At 39.7% G+C, this 10,015-nt stretch overlaps 1 non-coding gene across 1 annotated transcript; it reads left to right on the top strand.

Moving 5' to 3' along the window:
- Positions 1-8,124: 8,124 nt before the first annotated feature.
- Positions 8,125-8,265, top strand: LOC116536556. The gene has a single exon (XR_004262705.1). It is a non-coding gene; the product is annotated as a U4 spliceosomal RNA (small nuclear RNA).
- The last annotated feature ends 1,750 nt before the right edge of the window (positions 8,266-10,015 follow it).

Here is a 10,015-nt window from a genome sequence, read left to right as displayed (position 1 = left end):
TCAAACTCCTGACCTTGTGATCTGCCCGCCTCAGCCTCCCAAAGGGCTGGGAATACAGGCATGAGCCACTGCACATGGCCGTATGCACTCTTATGTGTACATAAACCATGCACTTTTACAGTTTTATACATGAAGAAACTGAGGCCCAGAGAAGTGAAGCAGCTAGTCCCAGGTGACACAACTGAGACCTGCAAAACCTTAAAAAAGAAGAGGGTGGAAAGCTTTCAATCTGAATAAAAAGTACTGCTGCTTTCAACATAAGCTGCATATGGGCAGTTCCAAGAGTGCACACTTGCTTCCTCCTACAAATATGTATCAAAACCCTACTATGTGCCGTTCACAGGAAGATGGTGCCTCAGGCAAGATTAGAATTCCCAGCCTATGATTTCAGCACTGGATAGAGGCATGTAGTGTTATATAGTTTGCAATATAAAAAAAAACTTCTCTCTTATTTATTGCTTCCACATGGCAATGCCCCTCCCATCTCTCTTCACAAGAGAAGGCACTGTTCATCTTATCGATCAGCCCCCGGCTTCCCCTCTCACTTCACACAACTGCCTCCCAAACTGTTGCCCTGAAGGCCGAGCCTAATGGGCACATGGAGTCCTTATCTCACTCATCTACTCTGTGGCATTTGACCCGCTTACCCACTTCCTAGTCCTTAAAATTCCCTTTTATTGAAACTCTAACAACTTCCCAAGACTTCCTGAGGTCATCTTTTTCTCATTCCCCTGCCACTCCTGGAATGCTGCTTCTTGTTCTCATTCGTTATAGTTGCTTTCAAAACTGTGAACTTGAAATGTACTTTGGGCAAATTAACTCACATGGTTTTGATGAACTGAGTCGGCATCATGCCCAGGGCGGGGATGGGAAGCAGAGGACGGCCCACTGCGGGCTTTCTGTTTGCCCACTGATTCAGTGAGAAGCCCGGATACCAGGTCCAGCACAGCAATGAGTTTGATTGTGTCTCCTCTCAATGCAGAAACAGCTCGCGGACTATATTTAGGAAGGACAGAACCTGATGGATGTAGAAAGCCTTCGAGTTTGGACACAGGGCTGGATTTAAAGGTCGAGACCGTGAACACTACGTATTTTGTTGGCTGTTAATTTCAAGTGTATGTTTGTTCTAACAACAGAGCCCTCGCTTCTGCCGTCCCTTAAGGATTACAGGTTTTTGCTCCTGGTGACAGATTGTTCGGCTACATCCCAGAAGATAATAAAACTCCTTCCAGTCATCCCAGAATTAGGTCCATAGATTTCCAGTTATAGAAGAGAGCCATTCTGGGTAACACAGCAGATGTAAATTATGTGCCTGAATTGATTTTGCATTAATTTCTCATAGGCTATTTCCATGCTGCTTAAATACCACTGTTTAAAGCCACTATGGTATTGTATTTTAAAAGCTGATTGTTTCCACCACAGAAAGGAATCCAGGAGGCAAGAGCTGTTTTTCAAACCCTTCCCCTTGTGCAAAAGTACTTTCGTCAGTGAGGAATTTTCAGTAGTGAGCTGTTTGTTTGCACAACTCTTCAATGCATGTTTGCATGCTGCCCTGTAGACTTCCTTTTGCAAGATACATCATGAGACACAAACTTCCGGTTTCCTACTCCCTTGAAGGACCAGCCCTGCCACTCATTAGATTCCAGTAGAAGCTCAGGGCCTTAGATAATAACGCTTTAAGTTCTTGCTGTACAGCAGGGTCAGTATGCCTTGCGCTGTGGACTCTCAGCTCTCCTACTTGATCCAAATGCTTTTAGAAACCATCAGATAAAGGGCAAAAAGACAGTCTAAAAATCTATGCGTTATTTATTTATGTATTTCTTTGGTAGGTGAATAAGGCTAGGCTCACACTGAAGTCCTGAACCTGGTACCAAAGCTCTTGTTACAACTTTTTATGCATGAACTTTCTTACATTTAAAAACTGCACATCACACAGCAAAGTAATAGTACATCAGCTGTTCCTACCACCAACACATGGCAGGGGCAGGCTGGGGTCCTTCAGCTGAATTTCTTCACTGATGTGGCCGTTGTTTGCTATGTTTGGTTTTTCTGTTCTTGTTGTTATTTTTGAGGCAGGGTCTCACTCTATCACCCAGGCTAGAGTGCAGTGGCACGATCTCGGCTCACTCCAACCTCCACATCCCGAGTTCAAGCATTCCTTCTGCTTCAGCCTCTTAAATAGCTGGGACTACAGGTGTGTGCCACCACGCCTGGCCAATTTTTTTTATTTTTAGTAGAGACGGGTTTTGCCATGTTGCCCAGGCTGGTCTCAAACTCCTGGTCTCAAGTGATCTGCCTGCCTTGGCCTCCCAATATGTGGGTTTCTTTCGATTTTACAAATGGCTTGACAAATCAACTCTCTCATCCCCACTTATGTACTAAGAGTATATAAAGTCAATTAAAAAGAAATGTAAATTTGATGGTACCTAAAGTTTTTATAAAAGTGGAAAGAAATAGATGATGAATGGCTCAACAGGACAAAGGAAACCATGCAAAATTAAAAGTTTAAAAATTATCGGTATAGCTGGAAGACTGGAACTAAAGTTGGATGTCTGTTGTCCTAATGTTAATATAGGAGAAGGCTCTGGACTAAAAGTCAGTTGGACTGAAAACTCCCTCTAGGGATGTCACCTATGAAAGAAAGGTAACTTTGTACAAAGCCGCCGCCTTTACCATGGGGCTGCTCATTTTTAGATTCTAGCACCACCTAGAGGACAGAATGAGATAATTTCCATTCACCACTGAACCTAAGGAATCTTTTCACCAACCATTTTTCAGTTTTCAAAGCACTTAAGTTTTAATATCTGATTTGAATTCAAATAATATTATCTTTGTGTACTGATAAAAAAAATCCATTTATCAGCTGGCTTACTGTCCAAAGAATTTTATCAATTTTTTATGTGACCAAAAATTATTATCCATGGATTGTTTTTTAAACAATTTTATTTAGGTACAATTAATATACTCTAAAATTAACTAATTTAAAATGTACAGTTCAATAATTTTTAGTGAATTTACTGAGTTGTGCAACCATCCCCATAGTCCACTTTTAGAACATTTTTATCCCCCCAACAAGATTCTTTTTTTTTCTTTTTTTTGAGACAGAGTCTCACTGTCACCCAGGCTGGAGGTCAATGGCATGATCTTGGCTCACTGCAGCCACCGACTCCAGGGTTCAAGCAATTCTCCTGCCTCAGCCTCCCAAGTAGCCAGGATTACAGGTGCCCGCCACCACACTGGGCTGATTTTTGTATTTTTTAGTAGAGACAGGGTTTTGCCATGTTGGTCAGGCTGGTCTTGAACTCCTGACCTCAGGTGATCCACCCGCCTTGGCTTCCCAAAGTGCTGGGATTACAGGCATGAGCCACTGTGCCAACAAAGATTCTGTCTTTTTTACAGTTAATCCCCATTCTCACCCAGCCCCGTGAAGTCACCAGACTTCTGTCTCCATAGATTTGCTTTTTCTTGGAATTTCATATAAATGGAATAATAAAATGTGTGGGGTATTTTTGCCCCTGGCTTCTTCACTTAGCATAATATGTTTGAGGTTTATCCGTGTCGTAGCAGTTATCAGTATTTCATTCCTTTTGATTGCTGAGTAGTGTTCCCTTGTACTGATATCCCCGTTATATTTGTCCATTCACCAGTTGATAGACATTTGGATTATTTCCAGTTTTTTGCTATTTTGGAAAATGTTGCTATGAGTATTTGGATGGAAGCTGTACTAAGCAAGAAATTTTAATTAGTAAACAGGGCAGTGAATAAAATAAACAAGGCCGTGAATAAAATACGTGGAAGAAGAGTGGTTATATATAAATTATGTGTATTGAGGAGAAAAAATAGAATAAACGATCAGGAGATGCTTAAGGGAAAGGCATCCGGATCCTGGGCCCTGATTCAATGTGTACCCGGGAACTAAGGAGTGCTTGGAGTCATATTCTTACAGAAGCACAGAAGAAGCGTGGGGAAAATTATTCAGGATTTTCTCTGATGGTTTAGCAGCATTTGATGACAGTTTTTAAAGAGTTTCTTAATGTTGGATCAATACACTATGTAACTAATGCAGACCTTGGTAACACATCTGAGGTTGGAGATTTGAGTACCATTATGATCTTTCCAAATCATGACTATAGAGGTGAAGGGGACATTTCAAAGTGAAAAATAAACTATGTGGTCAGATGCATTCGAGTCCAAATCCAGGCTCTGCTAATATCTATAATGACTGTGAGGTCAAATTTCTCATCAGTATCCCAGGAGGCCATGATACCTATTGCACAAGGCCGTTGTGAGAATTTGCTAAGATACCTTATGGAAAGCACTTAGCATGTGGCCTGGCACCCAGTGAGTTCTGATGTTATTTTTGTAAGACTGGATTGTGCTTGAGATACCAAGAAACAGTGATGTTGACTTCTGTTATTTCTGAGAACCTCTTACATCATTTCATTGGATGTTTCTGGCCCGAGAGTCTGGCAAACAAAGGTATACGTTTTCTTTAGAGGTGATAAAATGTTTGTGGAAGTGGAAGCTCATTAAAAAATATTGCTTATCACCCAAAATGTTGTAGGCTCATAGAAAGATTTAGTGCAAATCCCAAGGGAGTGTTTAGGACTTAGGTGGATCTACACAGGACCAATTAGCATGATAGGTTACTGATTCATCTTGCATGTAAAAATGTTGTCTAGGATTCTACAGAGTTCTCCCTCTTAAAGGATGACAGTCAGAGGTCCTTGGGTTTAATCAAAATTTAATACCTTGTGAGAGGAAATATGAAGAATACAAATTATCAGTATAGGCAATATGTCAAATGCAGTAATTGCCAATTTTAAAAAGGCTCCTTGTCAGCCTATGCGCACTGATTTATAGTTAGGAACACACAGCCAGAACCATATTAAGCCTCTGAGAAAACAAAGGAATGAGATACATATTCTGTTGCAAGCAAATATATCAAAGATTCAACAAAACCATAATATCTAAAATAATAAAACAGCATATTTAAAAATATTTAAATCAGGGAATTTTTCCCCAAGAAAAATCGAAGGCTCCTATTTAATCTAGTGCAGGGCAGATGATTCTTCCATGAACTGCCTTTATATTCACCCAAGCAGGAAATTAAGAAGGCCAAAGTCAGGATGAGTTCCAGAAATCTTTCTGTTGAGGAAAACCAGAATCTGAGGAAGAAGCAGGTTGTTAGATGTGCTTGTTTGTCACCAGAAGAATGCAGCTCCATTAAGCAAATAAAGAATTACAGATGGATTCAGAGTTCTTCAGGTATCTTAGAGCAAATCAGATACTATTGACTTGGTGCTATATACTCTAAGTAAGGGAATAGCACCAGTGTTAGACATTTTTGTATACTGACTTACTGGCTCCAATCTTTATAGCCTTGTAGGCACAGCCATTGCCATGTGGCTTTGAAATTCCTCAGCTAGAGGCATTGAGGTTGGGTTTGAATATTTTGCTTGCTGTGGCCAATAGGATGCAAGCAGAGGGACCATGTAGCAGTTCCAGGGTTGGTCCTTAAGAGGCGTTTGTGTTTTCAGTTGCTATCTTTGTTTCTGTCGTGGTTATGAGAAGAAAATATTCTGGTCAGCCTGGTGGTCCAAGGAGGAGGAAGAGAGATGCCACATGAAACAGTTCTGGACTCACACTCAGCCTAGATCGGCAGACCTCTAGCCAGTCCACAGATACACAAGCAAGAATGGAAGATTGGTATTGCAAGATGCTGGATTTTGAAATTGTCAAGCAACATGACATAGGCGGCTGACATAGATGGCTGTTTTATAGGGTTAGTTGAAAAAAAAGGCTGAGAGAACCTTAATCTAAGGACCATCAGATCTTCATGGTCACATTTATTCCGAACAGTTAATAGAAAGTTAAATTTTCTACAGAAACTGGAGCATATACTATATCTAAAATTAATAGTGAGATTATTTGGAAGAACTAACACAAAAGGTTTTCCACTGATTTATATAGGGTTGGGGAAGAAATGTGCTCTGATTTTTGATGTGGCTAATTAATTCTACCTCATGTCGCCCACCCTGAAAAAGCTTTTCCTCTTTTTATACCTTCCTCCTCAAATGTCAGACGGCTGGGAGTGAGACTACTTGTCCGGTTTTTGTCTTCTTATTTGAAGTCCTCACTTTATAAATTTAGCTGGGAATCTTGACACTGTTTCTATAGTGGTTGCACTAGTTTACATTCTCACCAATAGTGTAAAAGTATTCCCTTTTCACCACATCCATGCCAACATTTATTTTTTTTCCATTATGGCCATTCTTCCAGTAGTAAGGTGGTCTCGCATTGTGGTTTTGATTTGCATCTCCCTTATCATTAGTGATTCTGAGTATTTTTTCATATGTTTGTTGGCCATCTGTATATCTTGGAGAATTGTCTATTCATGTCCTTAGCCCACTTTTAGATGGAGTTGTTTGGTTTTTTTCTTGTTGATTTGTTTGAGTTCCTTGTAGATATTTGTCCTTTGTCAGATACATAGTTTGTGAAGATTTTCTTCTGCTCTGTGGGTTGTCTGTTTACTCTGCTGATTATTTCTTTTGCAGTGAAGAAGTTTTTTAGTTTAATCAAATCCCATTATTTATCATTGTTTTTGTTGTATTTGCTTTTAGGTTCTTTGACATGAAGTCTTTGCCTAAGCCAATGTCTAGGAGGGTTTTTCCGATGTTATCTATATTTTTATGATTTCAGGTCTTAGATTTAAGTATTTGATCCATCTTGAGTTGACTTTCATATAAGGTGAGAGATGAAGGTCCAGTTTCGTTCTCCTACACCTGGCATGCCAATTATCCCAGTACCATTTGTCAAAGAGGGTGTCCTTTCCCCACTTTGTGTCTTTGTTTGCTTTGTCAAATATCAGTTGGCTACAAGTATTTGGCTTTATTTCTGGGTTCTCTATTATTTTCTATTGGTCTATGTGCCTATTTTTATACCAGTACTATGCTGTTTTGGTGTCTATAGCCTTTTTTTTTTTTTTTTTTTTTGGACAGAGTCTCACTCTGCTACCTAGGCTGGAGTGAAGTGGTGCAATCTTAGCTCACTGCAACCTCCACCCCGGGGTTCAAATGATTCTCATGCCTCAGACACCTGAGTAGCTGGGATTACAGGCATGTGCCACTATGCCTGGCTAATTTTTGTGGGGTTTTTTGTTTGTTTGTTTTTTGTAGAGACAGGGTTTCACCATGTTGGCTAGGCTGGTCTCAAACTCCTGGTTTCAAGTGATCCACCTGCTGGGATTACAGGCACGTGCCACCGCGCCTGGCTGACTGTAGCCTTATAGTATAGTTTGAAGTTGGGTAATGTGATACTTCCAGATGTGTTCTTTTGCTTAGTTTTGCCTTGGCTATGAGGGCTCTTTTTTGGCTCAATATGAATGTTAGGATTGTTTTTTCTAGATCTTTGAAGAATGATGGTGGTATTTAATGGGAATTGTATTGAATTTGTAAATTGCTTTTGGTAGTATGGTCATTTTCACAATATGGATTCTACCCACCCATGTGCATGGGATGTATTTCCATTTGTTTGTGTCATCTATGATTTCTTTCAGCAGTGTTTTGTACTTTTCCTTGTAAAGGTCTTTAGCCTCCTTTGTAAGTATATTCCTAAGTATTCCTTAAAGAACTAAAAGGAGGGCCAGGCATGGTCGCTCACATCTGTAATCCCAGCACTTTTGGGGGCCAAGGCGGGCAGATCATGAGGTCAGGAGTTCAAGACCAGCCTGGGAAACATGGTGAAACCCCCCTCAACTAATATACAAAAAATTAGCTGGGTATGGTGGTGCGCGCCTGTACTTGCAGCTACTTGGGAGGCTGAGGCAGGAGAATTGCTTGAACTCAGGAGGCAGAGGTTAGAGTGAGCTGTGATCATGCCACTGTACTCCAGCCTGGGCAACAGAATGAGACTCCATCTCAAAAAAAAAAAAAAAAGAACTAAAAGTAGATTTACCATTCAATCCAGCAATCTCACTACTGGGTATCTACCCAGAGGAAAAAAGTATTTTACAAAAAAGATATTTGCATACACATGTTTATAGCAGCACAATTCACAATTGCAAAAATATGGAACCAGCCCAAATGCCCATTAATCAACTAGTGGGTAAAGAAAATGTTGTATATCTTTGCGCAGTGGCAGTATCATAGCCAATGAGGTTTATCTGAGGTGCGATTATTGCTAATTAAAAACTTTTCCCAATACCCCGCCATGATGACTTGAAATATAGTTGGCATTGGCAATTTTTGATAGCCTCTATGGAAACTGAATTATTTTTTTTAAAAAAGAAAATTATATATATATATATATATATATACACACACATATATATATATATGTATATATACATATATATACACACACACATGTGTATACACCATGGAATACTACTCAGCCATAAAAAGCAATGAAATAATGGCATTCTCAGCAACCTGGATGGAATTGGAGACCATTATTCTAAGTGAAGTATCTCAGGACTGGAAAACCCAACATTGTATGTTGTCACTCATAAGTGGAAGCTAAGCTATGAGGATGCAAAGGCATAAGAATGATACAATGGGCTTTGGAGACTTGGGGGAAGGGGTGAGGGGGTGAGGCATAAAAGTCTACACATTGGGTACAGTGTACACTGCTCAGGTGATGGGTGTATCAAAATCTCAGAAATCACTGCTAAAGAACTTATCCATGTCACCAAACACCACCTGCTCCCCAAAAACCTATTGAAATAAAAAATAAAAATAAAATATAAATAAATAAATCTAACTGGGTTTTCTGCTGCATTAATTTTCATTTATTAGCCTTGTGGAGGAAGTCTGGAGTACTCCCTAAGAATTCGCAAGGCCTTCTGGCTTACAGCAAGAGGAGGAGAGACAGTGTCAGAAGTATACAGGCAGTCCAAAAATCCCTGGTAGAGTTCATTGGACAGAGGAACTGGGACAAAGACTGAAGACAGGTCTGAGTTGGAACTGTACCATACCTAGTTGCTTTGCAAGGCCAGCACTTCCAATTGCTATCCAATATCTCTAATTCCATCAACTAATGCAACTAACAGACTCTGTAATTTTGATTCTGAAAGTGTTATAAGAACTTTGGAAAGACAAAAAAAGAAAAGAAGAAAAATAAAAGCAGAAATAAGACCTCCACCTAGGGATAAGCTCTCCTAACATTTTGCTATCTGATATGGTTTGGCTCTGTGTCCATACCCAAATCTCATGTTGAATTGTAATTCCCAATGTTGGGGTAGGGACCTGCCGGGAGGTGATAAGATCATGGAGGCAGATTTCTCCCTTGCTGTTCTCATGATAGTGAGTTCTCATGAGATCTAATCATTTAAAAGTGTGTGGCACATCCCCCTTCACTCTGTCTCCTGCTCTGCCATGCGAAGGTGCTCGCTTCCCCTTTGCCCTTCCACCGTGATTGCAAGTTTCCTGAGGCCTCCCTAACTATGCTTCCCGTACAGCATGTAGAACTTCCTGTACAGCCTATTTAACTGTTGGTTAAACCTCTTTTCTTCATAAATTACCCAGTCTCAGATAGTTCTGTATAGCAATGTGAGAATGGACTAATATACTATCTTTCTTTAATTCTAATCTTTTTATTTTCTCCTTGGGTGGTATATATTTCTTAAAGTTGATTTTTCAATAAAAAATCATTACTCCCTAAGAGTATATTTTAAAAGATGTTAAAAGGCGTTCCGTGACAAAAATAATTCAGAGGCACACTAATTTGAAAAACACTATAATGTTTCCCTTCCATAGATTAATAATCACATAATTATATCAAGGTTTTGGAAATATTTACAGTAAAGAAATTTTTAAACCCCAAATTTTATTACCTATAAAACTAACTTTTTTCATAGAAACCTGCTAAAATCTTGTGGGACTCCATAAAGTACCTACTTGGAAACACTGGTTTGAGATGTTTGTCTCTTAATTTATTTTGCCTGGTGGCTGGTGAGTGCTTTTCATTTATAGACTCAGACCTTTCTTTGGATTGGGAGTTTTCTTCTGTTATT

Source organism: Sapajus apella, unplaced genomic scaffold (genome assembly GCF_009761245.1).
Source record: "Sapajus apella isolate SASKATOON/1434 unplaced genomic scaffold, GSC_monkey_1.0 scaffold101, whole genome shotgun sequence".
Lineage (NCBI taxonomy): Eukaryota > Metazoa > Chordata > Mammalia > Primates > Cebidae > Sapajus > Sapajus apella.
Note: the sequence above shows the minus strand (reverse complement) of the source record. Positions and strands in the feature narration are given on the sequence as shown.